The sequence below is a fragment of the Phalacrocorax aristotelis genome, chromosome 6, assembly GCF_949628215.1.
Source record: "Phalacrocorax aristotelis chromosome 6, bGulAri2.1, whole genome shotgun sequence".
NCBI classification, from domain to species: domain Eukaryota; kingdom Metazoa; phylum Chordata; class Aves; order Suliformes; family Phalacrocoracidae; genus Phalacrocorax; species Phalacrocorax aristotelis.
Window position 1 is genome coordinate 57,764,448 of NC_134281.1, and position 13,459 is coordinate 57,777,906.

Here is a 13,459-nt window from a genome sequence, read left to right on the forward strand (position 1 = left end):
TTTCTTCTATGACATTTTGTAAAAGATGGGTTCATCTTCAAGAAAAAATAGTTCTGGAGAAGGATGAACACACACACAAAACCAATGCTGGAGACAGCTCAAAACAGGAGAACCTCAGAAAATGACGGCCTCCTTGGGCAATTTACAAGGCTTGTAAAAATTATTCATCCTGAACCTACTGGAAGCATTCAGCGAGCTCCTAGATCCATCTCATCTCCCCCTAGAGCATAATGTTATATAGCTAAACCCTCAAATCCATGAGGAATACTGAACTTTGTGGTAAATTAAGGCCAACCTTTATTAAACAGAAATAATAAATTGTTGACAAGAGTTTTGGACAATCCTTTAACACAGAAGTTTTTGAACTTGAAAGTCCAAATCAAACAGGTTTAATGCCAAAACAGCAAGCCATAAGGAATTTATGACAGATATTGAACATCATTTGGGAAGTCAGATGTGAGCTGGAATCATTTGTTGCAATTTCTCTAGATGAAAAGAAACCTAAATCTACTCAGTGAGAGTATTTGGTTGCTAACTCAATTTTTAAATGCTGCCTTAAATAAAAATTATCAAGTACTGTAAATCATGAGATTTCTAGCCAGTGTTAGCTATAAAAGACCATCATAATGTCCTGCAAGATGTCATATGTGCCAACAGGCAACGAATAAGCCTTCTGAAACTTGAGTTACTGATTTGTAACCATCACCACCATCATCAACGACGAACACAAGAGAAACCAGGAAAGGAACAACTACAGCACATACGCTCAGTAATATACTAAATAGGAAAACACCAGACATTAACTTAGATCGCTCTTCCATCAGCACAAACCGCTCATTCTTCAGCGACATTTTTAAGGCTCGCAGTTGTGTGGAAATAGGGAGCACAGGGAAAGAACCCAAGATAAAGCAGTGCAACCAAGAGCAGCTGAGCATCCCATTCTGTGCCAACCACCCAATATGTCAAAAGGCCAAGTTTTGATTTGACTTTGATTTGGGAAAGATGATCTAAAAAGGAGAGAGAATACATATGCATTTCCATCTGTATGTAAAAATGAAAGAGTGATTTGATTCCTACCGCAACCCACTGACCAATAACATTTACAAGGTATAACTTGGAGCCGTCAGTATACGATCGAAAAGCCCTAGGCTTCTACTCTGATTCTGCCAGCTCGTGAAGGGTGAATAATGGAGACTTAAATGAAAGCTAGGAAGAGCTTTCTACAGAAGGGGCTCACTTGCTTGAAGATAGGCATTCACAAACTTAAAAGGGCAGTCAAACTTCAAACCTTGAAAGACAACGTGAAATGGTGACAAGCTGACAGCAAGTTTCATGACTTTAGGATGGATGATATCCAAACTGCCAGCTACACAGCAGTAATTCAAGTCAAAATGCACAGACAAAAATGCTACTAATAATTCATTTAAGAACAAACCTACTAAGCAGGTAATTAGTCAGTATTTTGGAAAACCTGATCATCCTGTGACAGAAGTCAGCTATGAAGCTGCTATTATCTGACCATCTGCCAGTACCAAAGAGAAACGAGTAACAAAATAGGTGAGAAAAATTCAGCTGTGGTGCAAAACATGCCAGATCTTGCTTCGGTGTGAAACCCGCTGTCACTAGAAGAATATGTGAAACCTGCAAACTAGGCAAAGTTGAGGCAGTCGACAGAACCAGGCGACATTTCCTTTGAAATAAGAGAATAAAGCTGTGCAAAGGGATCAGGAGCCTAAACTATTTATCCAAGAAGTAAACACAACTGCTAGTCAATTTGAGATTCAAAAGAAATTTCCGAGAGAATCATCTTTTCCTTTGGGGTATATCTGGGTAGCTATTTTTGTAACTGAGGTCACGAAAGGGCATATTAAAAGTATAACCAAAAAATCCCAATGAGGAAGAGGAAGAGAAGATGACATGAGAGCTTTGGGTTTACTAAACATACTGTTTTCATGCCAATGCTTTATACTACTACAAGCTGCAAGAAAGGCTGGCAGAAGAGGGCATCTGCAGCCGGAGCCACTGAAGACTGACTCAGAGGCAGTGTCTGCCGGGGTCATTTTCACTGAAGTTCGCGGTCCAGAAGTCCTGATAAAAGCGAGGGCCTAAAAAACACAGAAGAGCCTGTTTTGTTGAGAAGTATCATTTTGCAGATGCAATCAGGAATGTGTGTTACCAGGAACATCAGTTAGAATCTTACTACTACTAGATTTTATTAGGTTTGAAAGAAGACCAGGGGAGTAGAAGAGGGGAAAACATTTTTAAGTCCATGAAAACAAGAGAAGGAAGTACGACGTTTTAATTTGGTTTAAAGTAGGAGCCTCTAATGTCCATGACAATTCTAATGAATAAAGCCTAGCTAGAAACCAGTGAAAAGTATGATGCTTTTGGAGGACACTGGGACATGCTGACTGGCCTGTGAGCATGGCCAGCCACAGAAGGACAGATGTCATTGGTACTCAATGCCGGAGGACAAACAATGCTCTTTAAATCAATGGTATTTAAAAGAATCTGACTTTTTTAGAGCCAGCAGCAGTAAGCACAAAACACAAATTACTTCAGGACACTACTGTTATCTCTCACCTTCCATTAACCAAAATATTTTTTCTTTGTAAAAATCTGTTACTCATCTTCCTCAGAATTCCAGTCTTTTGTGGATTTTTAAAGCTATCCTTTGAACTAAAATGTCACCTTTAATACTACAACATGACCAAAGAATTCAGCAGTTAGAAGCATGCTGCTTATTCTTAAAAAAAACAAACAAACAACAACAAACCACACAAAAAACAACCACTTTTCCACTAAGGATTTCCCAGCCATCACTGACAGGAGCTACCAGGACATAAGGCTCTGTGGCCTAGGGATGGCTTGCTACTAAGAAATCACATTCTGTGCTGTTCTGCCACCAGCAGAAAGGTATCCATCCCCACTGCTGCTTACCGCTCTTCAGAAAGGGGACAACACCCTGCTCTATACGGCTTGAAGAGCTATAAATGAAAATCACCAAGTATACAGATTAAGCTTTGTCTTCAGGACACCCGAGCACCTTTCTACTCTGCCGGTTGCTGTACTTCTAGCAAAATACCTCTTACATGTTACTCTTCTTGAGATCAGTGGTCTCCTTAGCTTCGATTCTTACCCGCTTGTCTTCTAGCAGATTTATTTTTGCCTACTTTTTCAAAGCTCTCTGCACAGTCCAACCTAGCAATATATACACCTGCAGGTGGCCACAGCCACAGATTTGGGGGTGTTTCTGTTTCCCATTAAAGGCTTCCATAGCATAGGAACTGGCCACATTTATTGCTGAATTGGGTTCTTGTTGCTTTATTTTCCCCTTTTATTTCTGTTCCCTTAAGCCCTTTCCCCAATAGTCACCATCTGTTTCTTTAATCACCACCTACCCTTCCCATACAAGTTCTCCCCTTGCCTTAACTCTATCCTCATTGCTGTCTAACCTTTTCCTTTACTGCCTGAAGAATAACTTCCACTTCCTCTCCTCCTTATCGACATGGACTCTGGTAATTCCCTCCTCTTTCCATGCACGGTGCCAGAGGTTGCACAGCTCTCTACAACACTGTTAACAAACACCTCTCTACCAAAGCGAGCCAAAAAATCATCCTCCTCTTAAGTCACATCGCAAGTCCCAACAAAGTGAATGGGGATACTTGAGCGGAGCCAGCAGTATCCATCCCTCTGTTTTGTTTTGCCATAGCAACGTGAACCCAAGTTTCTAGGCCATCCAAGAAAGGCTTCGCGGCCAAAGCTTTTTCACTTTTTGTTTGTTTGTTTTATGCGTGGCAACCATTTAACTCATTTAACTGGTTTTCTCCCATTCGTCTGTGTTGATTCCCTACGCGAATGCAATGAATACATGTGGTCCATGCCTAAGTAAAAAAGGCAATCATTTGTAATCAAGTACACCCAAGCTCAATTAAAAAAAAAAAATTTCACAAATGGTTAACTACACAAGCAGTTCTATAAACAAACTCTTCCAAGAACTGTTCTATTCCTAACCCTATTCCTAATAAATATGCATTTTAACAGATTTTTTATTAGGTGCCATTTATCCTCCATCAATCCTGTGCGATTTGCACACGTACCGGTCGGAAAGCTGACTAATAAGGTCAGCAAATATTAATGTGGAATTGAAAATTTGTATGTGTTTTTTTAATGCCTACGTCCAAGGCATACACATGAAGTTCCACCATTCAGAACTCAAACCAGTAACTATTAAGGGCACAGATTCTGTTTTAGAAACAACAAAGTGGTTTCGTTTACGGGGAATATATGAATAGTAAGAAAACTAAAAATCCTGACATGTCAAAAGCCCAGGGAAAAAGTAACTCTGATGTCCTGCAGTTCACATGCCGCTGTGCTTGCAACGGGACATTTCAACAAGTCACAGTTAAAGGCTATGGGAACTGGACAAGTGCCAAGGGAAGATGTTTTATGCCATTTAGCAATTGTGCCCTTCTATTCCATGTGACTTTTGTTTTAAGATTTTGTTTATTTATTTTCTTATTAATGTATTACAATGTAGCCTGCCAAATTACAGGAAGCCGCAAAACATACACAAATGAGTCCATAAAAGATGTGAAACCATTCCACCTTTTGAGTAAGTTTACTGAGGTTGGTTTTGTTACCTGGTACCTGCTTTGCCCACACCTGGCACGAAGCTCCTGTTTGGATGGGGGTGTCTATTCTTAGTATCAGTTCATAACCAACTTTGCCTTCAGCTTCCCAACAGGTTTTTTTTTTAATCACCTGACTTGAATTGCTGTGAGTTTAGATCAGAAAAATAAAGTCATGACACCAGACACTGTGGAAGTTTCAGCTGAATAATCATTGCACAACATCACACAAAAGGAATAGGCCGTTTACAGAAACAGGATAAAAATCTTTCTGTTGCATGTTCCCAGGACTTCCCTTCCCCCAAACACAGGGAGGTACGCAGCTGAATCTTTATAGGCTGAGGGGCAAGGTTTTGCTTATCAAGCGTAAACAAGAGAATAGCCTCTTACAGGATCAGGATGTAGGAGGGTTTCAATAGGTGGAAGGGAAGGAAGTGCATTCGGGAGTCGTTTATGGAAGGAGTACATAAGACTCTTCCACAAGAACGAGACTGGAACAGATTCCTTTTTGACAACAGCAGAAATTCTTAGAGGTCACCAAATCTCTACAGAAGAGAGCGCACATGGCACTGAAGACAGAGTCCAACAAGACCAAACACCCCACGTGTAACTTGAGTACCAAAACAGAACTTTTCTACTTTAACATAGAGCCCCTGGGGACATCCTACATCAGAGCATCTCTAACGGGAGTGGAGAAAACACGATGTTGGCATGCTGTACGGTTCTTATGGTATAACGGCTCAAGCACTCTGCAATCTAGTACCAGTTTCAGCCACATATTTTCTCTGCAACTCGCAGTTAGTGTATTCTTTCACAAACAAAAAAGTCGTAACAGGACCTCAACATGGCCACAGCAGCCCCCCCATAACACCTACCCAGAAAGGCAGCGCCGCTTTGGGCAGTTGTGCTTTCGCCTTCTAGTTACAACATGGATGAAAAATCTCACTGCTCTCATCAGGGAATACCAGTGGCACAATTATATGTCATCTTCCCAATGAACTTTCAGGTAGCAAGCAGGAGGAGGAAAAAAGCAGAGACTCCTAGAAATGTACACGCATAAAGACTGGGTTGAAGTTTTCATTGCAGCCCATGACAAATCTACATTTACATAAAACACAGGTTCCAAACGAACTCAACCAGTAATATCTCACCAAAAGCAACAGGAACCAGGCTGTCATGTTTTTTAACTGGGACTTGCCAGTCCTGAAGAAGTTTACCCTGAAACAAAAACATTTCTAGTGCATAGGAATCTTCAGGTAGAAGAAGATGATCATAAATTGCACAAACCAAATCTCTACAGCCCTTCCTCCTCATCGTTTTATTTCTTTAGCCTAATTACTTTTTTTTTTAATGGTTTCTAATTGGAAACAGAATAGGTTTCCTGGCACTGGACTATCTCACTCTTCACAAACACAGTAGCAGCCAACAACCTCACACAAATTTCATTTATCTTAAGTTTTACTTGGCTCAGTTTCTAATTGCACACCTAAACTAAACAGATAACAGCTCTAATGCACCTATCAAGACAGATATAACGCTAGGGATGGCATCTCCTCGTGGAAAAGGAGCCACAGCAGGATGGAAAGTTACCAACAACTCAGCGAGGCTTGTTCCCCTCAGGGTAAAAGATTTCAGCAAATTATTCTATTAATGAATGCTTGATGCTGTTATCTTTTCCAGACTAAACTGCAAAACCTTAGAACTGTATCTAGAAATACTCTAGCTGGAACCTTCCTACCAGGAAAAAAGCTAAATCAGTCTCCATTGGATTTAAAACCTTGAAATGACTTCTATATATTTAGAAAAGCGGTTTTGAAACCATGGCCTACAAATACCCAAAATTCTCTGGGTTAATTGTAAGAAACCCACAAGGGGTAATAATGAAAAGCAAGACTATTGCATGAAGCATAAATTTGCTATATAAGGATGCAATCCTTTGTGGGGGAAAAAAAAAAAGGAAAGGATGGTCAGCAAATTGAACAGAACTGAAAACCAGTGTGTTCTGCTACACATGATACAAATCAGCCCTCCCCGCTGCCCATAAGATGCTACAAGATGTAAATTAACAGGCTAAAATATTAACTACCAGGTACTTGAAAGTTAACCGCATGCATTATCAAAACCACATTTTTTGGGGGGGGTGGGGAAGAAAAAAAAAAGCATGGATTGAATTTTGCTCTCTAGAATAAAGCATACTCTAGAAAGCAGGTAGATTAAGAGATTATTTCTCCAGGTTACTAAACAAGAACACAAGAAAAACACATGCATCAGAAGTTAGCTGTTAGCCACTACATTTTCAGATGCACATCTGTAAGACAGGAAACTTCTCCCACACAAATAGGGAAGACCTTAAACTGCTACACAGTTAAAAGAATGAGTCAAAAGGAGCTTCCCTTTGTGTAGGAGTAATCTACCCTCTCCCTAATTGCCTGCCAAATAACCAGTGTAATTTAATTTGTTGGGCAGAGAAACACGTTCAGGTCCAGGCAAGTCTTTTTTCATTAAAATTATCATTTATAAGCACTGCGATGAGGATTTGTTTCAATCAAGATACGCATCACTGGCATGTTCCACTCAGAGCACAGATATACTCCCATGTAATTTTTACCATATAGAATTTCATGCCTGTCATTATTTTATATTAAATGTATACATGAAGACTGTAAAAAGCTTTGAACAGAAGTTTAGGAGGACAGAAGGCCACAATAAATTCCCGTATTCATGTAAATAATTTGTGCATCTTGTACGCCAGAAGGAAAACACTGCACCTCATTGCTGGGGCGAACCAAATCACCAGATCTACAAGTATTCAGAAACACTGGTGGTTTTAAACACCGAAGGGAGGAACAAATCCATCACATAACAGGAGCTGTACATCCTGGAGGAGTGACTTGGTCCATTAACGTAATAGCCGTAATATAAGACAAGATCGTCTTTTCAAATACCGCAAGAGCTGTTTTGTAAATCAAACCAGAATTTTCCTTCACTCAGATTACTGTGAAGACCACAGCACTGCATTGGTGATAAAATACTACCACGGTTCTCAATCACCTTGTGTCAAATGCAGCTACAGTCTGATCAATTACTTCTATCGGTCTACGACAGAAGAGGACATATGGGTCTTCAATCCACCTCCAGCTTCTTGACAAAGAAATGCATGTGTTCAGCAGATCTATACTACCCAGTAAGCTCACTGGATACTCTAGGATTTTTTTTTTATTGTCCCCAACTCACACAATGAACCCACACTGATTTCCAACCGAAAATGCCTATGCTTACAAAGGAAATCAGAGTGTCAGTGAATTGCCACTCTTCTCCAGGCTCATCAACGTTACATTATGTATCGCAGCCCCGATTGCCTTCTGTGCTGAAAAACAACCTATATATTTTAGCTCTATAATTAACCTGTTTCAGACTCATGACCTCCAGATAACCTATTCTCCTGCAATCTAAACAGGTCTCTTGCAAGGTCACAACTAAACTTATTTAAAAGAGGGGCCCTTTCCAGCTGACTCCCAGAATCTTACATGTTGCAACAAGAGAAAAAAAACAAACTAAAAAAACCCACCCAAACCCAAAAACAAACAAAAAATCTGAACTTGGCCAACTAGTATAGTGAAATTAGCTGGAATTAAGTTGGTTAACAATAAACAGATATAGCTCATTTTAAAGTACTACTCACTGAATATGAAATTATTTTCATGTTTTTGTGAATAAATTCATTTCTTTCATTACAAATATATCATAAACTAACGTTTTGCCACACACAATTATTTGGAAGCAGTACAATTCAACAATATAACACTTACAGTGCAATATATAAAATGTTCTCTGCTGAACTTGACAAATGTGACTATTTAGATACTCAAGGTCATAAAGACTGTTCTTCCAAAAAATCTATTTTGACAGACTGGAAATAAAAAGAAAAACAACCCCATGGGATATATACTAAGTAGCACTTTTGAAGTCCCTCTTTCAGTCGTTTCCAGAGATGTGTAAATCTGTTTCATTTTGGCTACCACTGAGTTAATTGTTGCTGTAATAGCACAAGAAATGCCGCTCTGTTGGATGACTGCCAGCACATAAAAATGCGATTCCACAGTTACGGATAAAGCAATTCCAAGTGCACTACTCCTTCGCTAGTACGTTTTTTTATGGCAAAACACGCATCTATTCATGAAGTGGCTAGAAACTAGCATACCGCTGTTAATCACCACAAATATTACTGCTGTGGAAGTAACGCCTATTTATAATACACAAATATTTTGTGGAACTAGATCAAAAATAATGCGATAGCAAAGATATTTGCAATCCGTACCCCAGCGGGTGTTGTCTGAGATCTACATAAGTTGCCCAAGCCTTGGTAGTTCACATCTTAAATGTTAACAGAATATTATTGGAGATATCAAACAAAACATTGCAAGACAAGTTAGGCAAAGCTTCAGCACTGTTTTCAAGTGACATTAACCAGAAATCTCACTTTGACTTTACAAACTTTACTTCAGCATCTCAGAGAACCGTATAGGGGAGAGAAAGTTCGTCGATGGAACTTAACAAGCATCTTTTTGTACCTTCAGTATCTGGCAGCAACAGATACTGCTTTAGAGAAGCGTGGCCACTGGAATACATACATACCTGGTCACTGAAACAACAGGAAGAAAATTCGTATTCATTTAATACCTTGGTAGGCTGTCAGTGCCATGCCAGAACCTGAGGAGCTTACATCTCTTCCTTTAAACCTGACCTGGGACTGTTAATTTCAATTGAACTACATTCTGCCTCCACTTGGTCTAAGACCTAAGTCTAGGAGAATACATAATTGTTATTACTCACAAGTGGCAAATGCTCCCAGGCATGTTTTTACCTCACCATCAGTGAAAGACAGCTTAACCCCCAAGAATAAGCAGCAAGATCTCTCACATTTACTGCAGGGTAAGAGCCCGGTCCCTGGCTCTTACCGCGGAATAGCTGACATGCTGCAAATTCCCATCTTCACTTAACATTCAGCAATCTGTTTGTATACCCATACCTTAAGTATTTGCCATTTGGCTGCATCAGACTTCACAGACTAGAAAGAATTACGGATCAACACAAGTAATCCAGAAAACCTTTGGCAACAGCCTTTACGCTCAGTATTCCTGGCGCAAAGGCCGTAATCGGTTGTTATCCCAATACAAATCTAAAAATCATTATTGATCCATGCTGGGAGCGTCAGTTGACCTTTACAAAAATAAGCTAGTAATGACTTCTTAAAACCTAAGAGAATATCTAAAAATATTCTCTCTTATGGAAACGCTAAATACTAGGAATAGTTTCTTGTGAGAATAGAACTTTTTTGCAAGTCAGCTTTAGCCCTCAAGATTTCTGTAGACAATCATAAACGGGATACAGTTTTACTGTGAAAATATTTTGCTTAGCTCATTCTCCAAAACTTTTGGGGATTATTCAAAATATCATTTCTTGGGTTTAATTAATTCATCTCAAACACCTTCAAAGAGAAATTTCACTTAAATAAACCACTGATGTTTTTTCAAGTTCTGTTCTGGCTAATATGACAAAAAGTCTGTTCAGGAGAGTAGGAGACGCCTGCTAGAGCGAACTAATAAAGCAGCATTCAAAAAGAATGTGTTTATTTGAATGTATGGTTGTGGGGGAGTTCAAGTAAATTGATATTCATCTTCTAAAGAAATACAATCAAAAGTACAGGCCCAAGGTTTTAACAAATTGCAACTGCAGTAGGAAGAGAGACTTCGTAGACAGAAAGTTTTGACTTCATAGACAGAAAGTTTTGTGTTCCCCCTGCTGGTTTAGCAATTAACTTCAAAACACTGTTCCTAGAGGTAGGCATCAAGATGCTGGGGTGTTAAAAGATGTTTTGCATGCCAGAGGACAAAAATTGAAGCTTACTTTTTAAAAGCAATCACATCCACGGCAGGTATCATTCACACAGGCTGACTAGATGAGGTTCTGGACACACAAAACGTGCATCAGAATCTACGACCAAACAAGACCTCCCCAGGGAGAGAAAGCATGGTAGACGAGGAAAATTTGAAGTGTCACTTTAAACTTAACAAGGTTGGACTATGGCAAACAATTGGGGGAAGCAAGTTTCAGAGTAAAGGACTCTTCACTGGAGGAAGCTAACGACCTGCCCCCCGCTCCAACACCCGTCCCTCCCTTCCTCCCCCAGCCAGCCGGGAACGCCGAGCACCGGCTGCAGCAGTTGGTGTCGGCCCAGGTCCGCATCCTAACAAGGGCATCTCCTCCTCAGCTGGGATTCAAGCTTTCATGGGTTAAACTAGAGCTCTTCAAATGAATAAGCATCTTCCATTAATATTTTGCTAACACTCTTGTTGGAAATACTTCAACAGGACACCTGTGCAGGACTAATGAAAACCCACCTACCAACTCATGCTGTCCCTGGCATTTGTGGAAAAAAATGTGGACTTTAAGGGAAACAAAGTATTCCCGGCAAAAAGTGATAAACAAATAGACTTTGTCTTTGGAAGAACTTGTATCTCTGCGTGTAGTTTTAAGTCTTCCATGTGTGAGATTACAATAGCAACAGTGCTCCAGGTTGCTGTAAGCCAAACCTAACTGGTCCCACAAGCTGCTAAAAAGTAAGTGGCTCTCTCACTTTGGCTTTCTCCCCAGAAGGGGGCTAATGTCAGCCTGTTTGGCCTCATCCAAAAAAAAAAAAGAAAGAAAATAAATATTTAGTTTGGTATAAATACAGACCCAACCAGGAAAATGTCATTCTTCAAACACAATCATGGCACTCATTCATCCAAGTCTCTCTCTAACAGGTTACAAACCCTATCAAGAGATTTCTGTTAAAACCGAACTGTGCTGATGATCATGCAGTTGAGAAGAAAATAATAAACAATGGCAATTAAATTATAACAGCTACAGCTTAATAGAACTGAGATAAGCAGATTTACAGCCGGTTACATCCACAGCAAGTGGAAAAAGTGTAACCACACATGCAGCAACACCCAAAGTCTCTTCTTTTGAAGTCTTGTCTTTTGAGTATCAGCTCCCACACGGTTTGACTTCAGTGATAATAACTTTGGAATTACAAGTGCATCTGAAACCGGGGAAAGTTGAAAAAGTTACTTAATTTACATCTAACTTGAACGGCATGTTATTGGCAGCACTACGAGAGGCATGCTCGGAAGGCTGCAGTGAATCCACTCCAGCACATCCCCTGCAAAATATGCAACGGTAAATCCCGCAGGTCGACAGCTCCTCAGGGAAGTTGCAATGAAGTGACAGGATACCGGCCTTTGTGTCATTGACACACAGGCAGAATTTACACTCCTCTAGTAGGTTACCGAGTTCCCAGCTGGCCTCGCCAAGGGTCCGACGACCCCGACACGCACGGCGCTGTGAGCATCCCCGAAGGACCGCGCTTGGCGCCAGGAGTAACCGGCCCAGTGCGCACCGACCAGCCTGGCGCAGGTGATCTTCCTTGGGACACCTGTAGCTTTCACTCGCCCCGAGCCCACCTCACGGCTCTCCACTTAACTCACCCACGGAGCCTGCACGTTTGCACGGTCCGGACAGGCGAGCCGCTTCCAGCGCTCGCCGGCGCCCACGCACCGACGCTGCCCGGCCCACCCCCACGCACGTCCCGCACCCCTGAGTTTGGCGGCTCCTCGGAGACACCCCCCACCCCACCCCCGCCTTTGGGACCCTCCCGCCTCGCCCAGCCCCACGCAGCGTGACACACCGCGGGGTGCGCACCCCGACGGCTGGAGCATCCCCGCGGGGCGCGCTCCCTCCTCCTCCACCCGCCCCGGGGCGGGGGGCGCGACCGTCGCATTTACCTTGCAGCGGGTCCGTCCACGCCGCGTCCCACGGGGGGCAGGCGCGCAACAACGCTGCTACGCCATGGACACCGCGGCGGCGCCGGGACGGGAGGGCAGCCCTCGCCGAGGCCGTCCAGCGCCGGCCACTACTGCCCGGCCCGCGGGAGGAGGAGGAGGAGGAAAAGGAGGAGGAGGAGGAGGCGCAGCCGCCCGCCCGGCCCCAGCCCGCGAGTAACCCCACGGCGCGGCAGCAGCCGCGCACACGGCGGGGCGGGGCGGGGGAGGGGCGTGGCCGCACCGCTATTGGGCGAGGGGCGGGGACAACGCCGTGACGGACTCCCGTGCCCGCCTCTCCCCCCCTCCCCCGAGCGCGCGGCCCCGGGGCCCGCCCGCCCCGTGTGGGGTGGGGGGGGAAGCGGGAACGTCGGCGCGGTGAGGAGCGGCCGGGCGGGATCGGGCCCCGCTGTTGTCAGGGCTGGCACACATCGCCCCCCCGGCCGCCCTTAGCACCAGCTTTACATTAGCCCCGTTAAAAAAATACGTGAAGCAGCTGGCATAGAATCATGGAATGATGGAAAAGTTTGGGTTGGAAGGGACCATTAGACCCCATCCAGTCCCACCCCCCCTGCAGTGAGAAGGGCCATCTTCAGCTAGACCAGGTTGCTCAGAGCCCCGTCCGACCTGGCCTTGGATATCCCTAGGGATGGGGCCTCCACAGCCTCTCTGGGCAACCCCTTCCAGCGCTTCACCACCCTCACTGTAAAAAATTTATTCCTTAAATCCAGTCTAAATCTCCCCTCCTTTAGCTTAAAACCGTCACCCCTTGTCCTGTCACAACAGGCCTTGCTAAGAGGTTGCCCCCATCCTTCCTATATTTGCCCTTTAAGTACTGGAAGGCCGCAATAAGGTCTCCCCACAGCCTTCTCTTCTCCGGGCTGAACAACCCCAACTCTCTGAGCCTGTCTTCATAGGAGAGGTGCTCCAGCCCTCAGATCATTTCTGTGCCCCCTCTGGCCC

The 13,459-nt window shown here is 43.1% G+C and overlaps 1 protein-coding gene across 1 annotated transcript in view; it reads right to left on the bottom strand.

Annotated features, from left to right (window-relative positions):
- The window catches only part of TGFBR3 (transforming growth factor beta receptor 3), a 123,291-nt gene extending 110,574 nt beyond the window's left edge, over positions 1 to 12,717 (bottom strand). The window contains exon 1 of the mRNA XM_075098111.1: positions 12,461 to 12,717. The gene's annotated coding sequence lies outside the window, so the exon portion shown is untranslated. The remainder of the gene's footprint in view (positions 1 to 12,460) is intronic.
- Between the last annotated feature and the right edge of the window lie 742 nt (positions 12,718 to 13,459).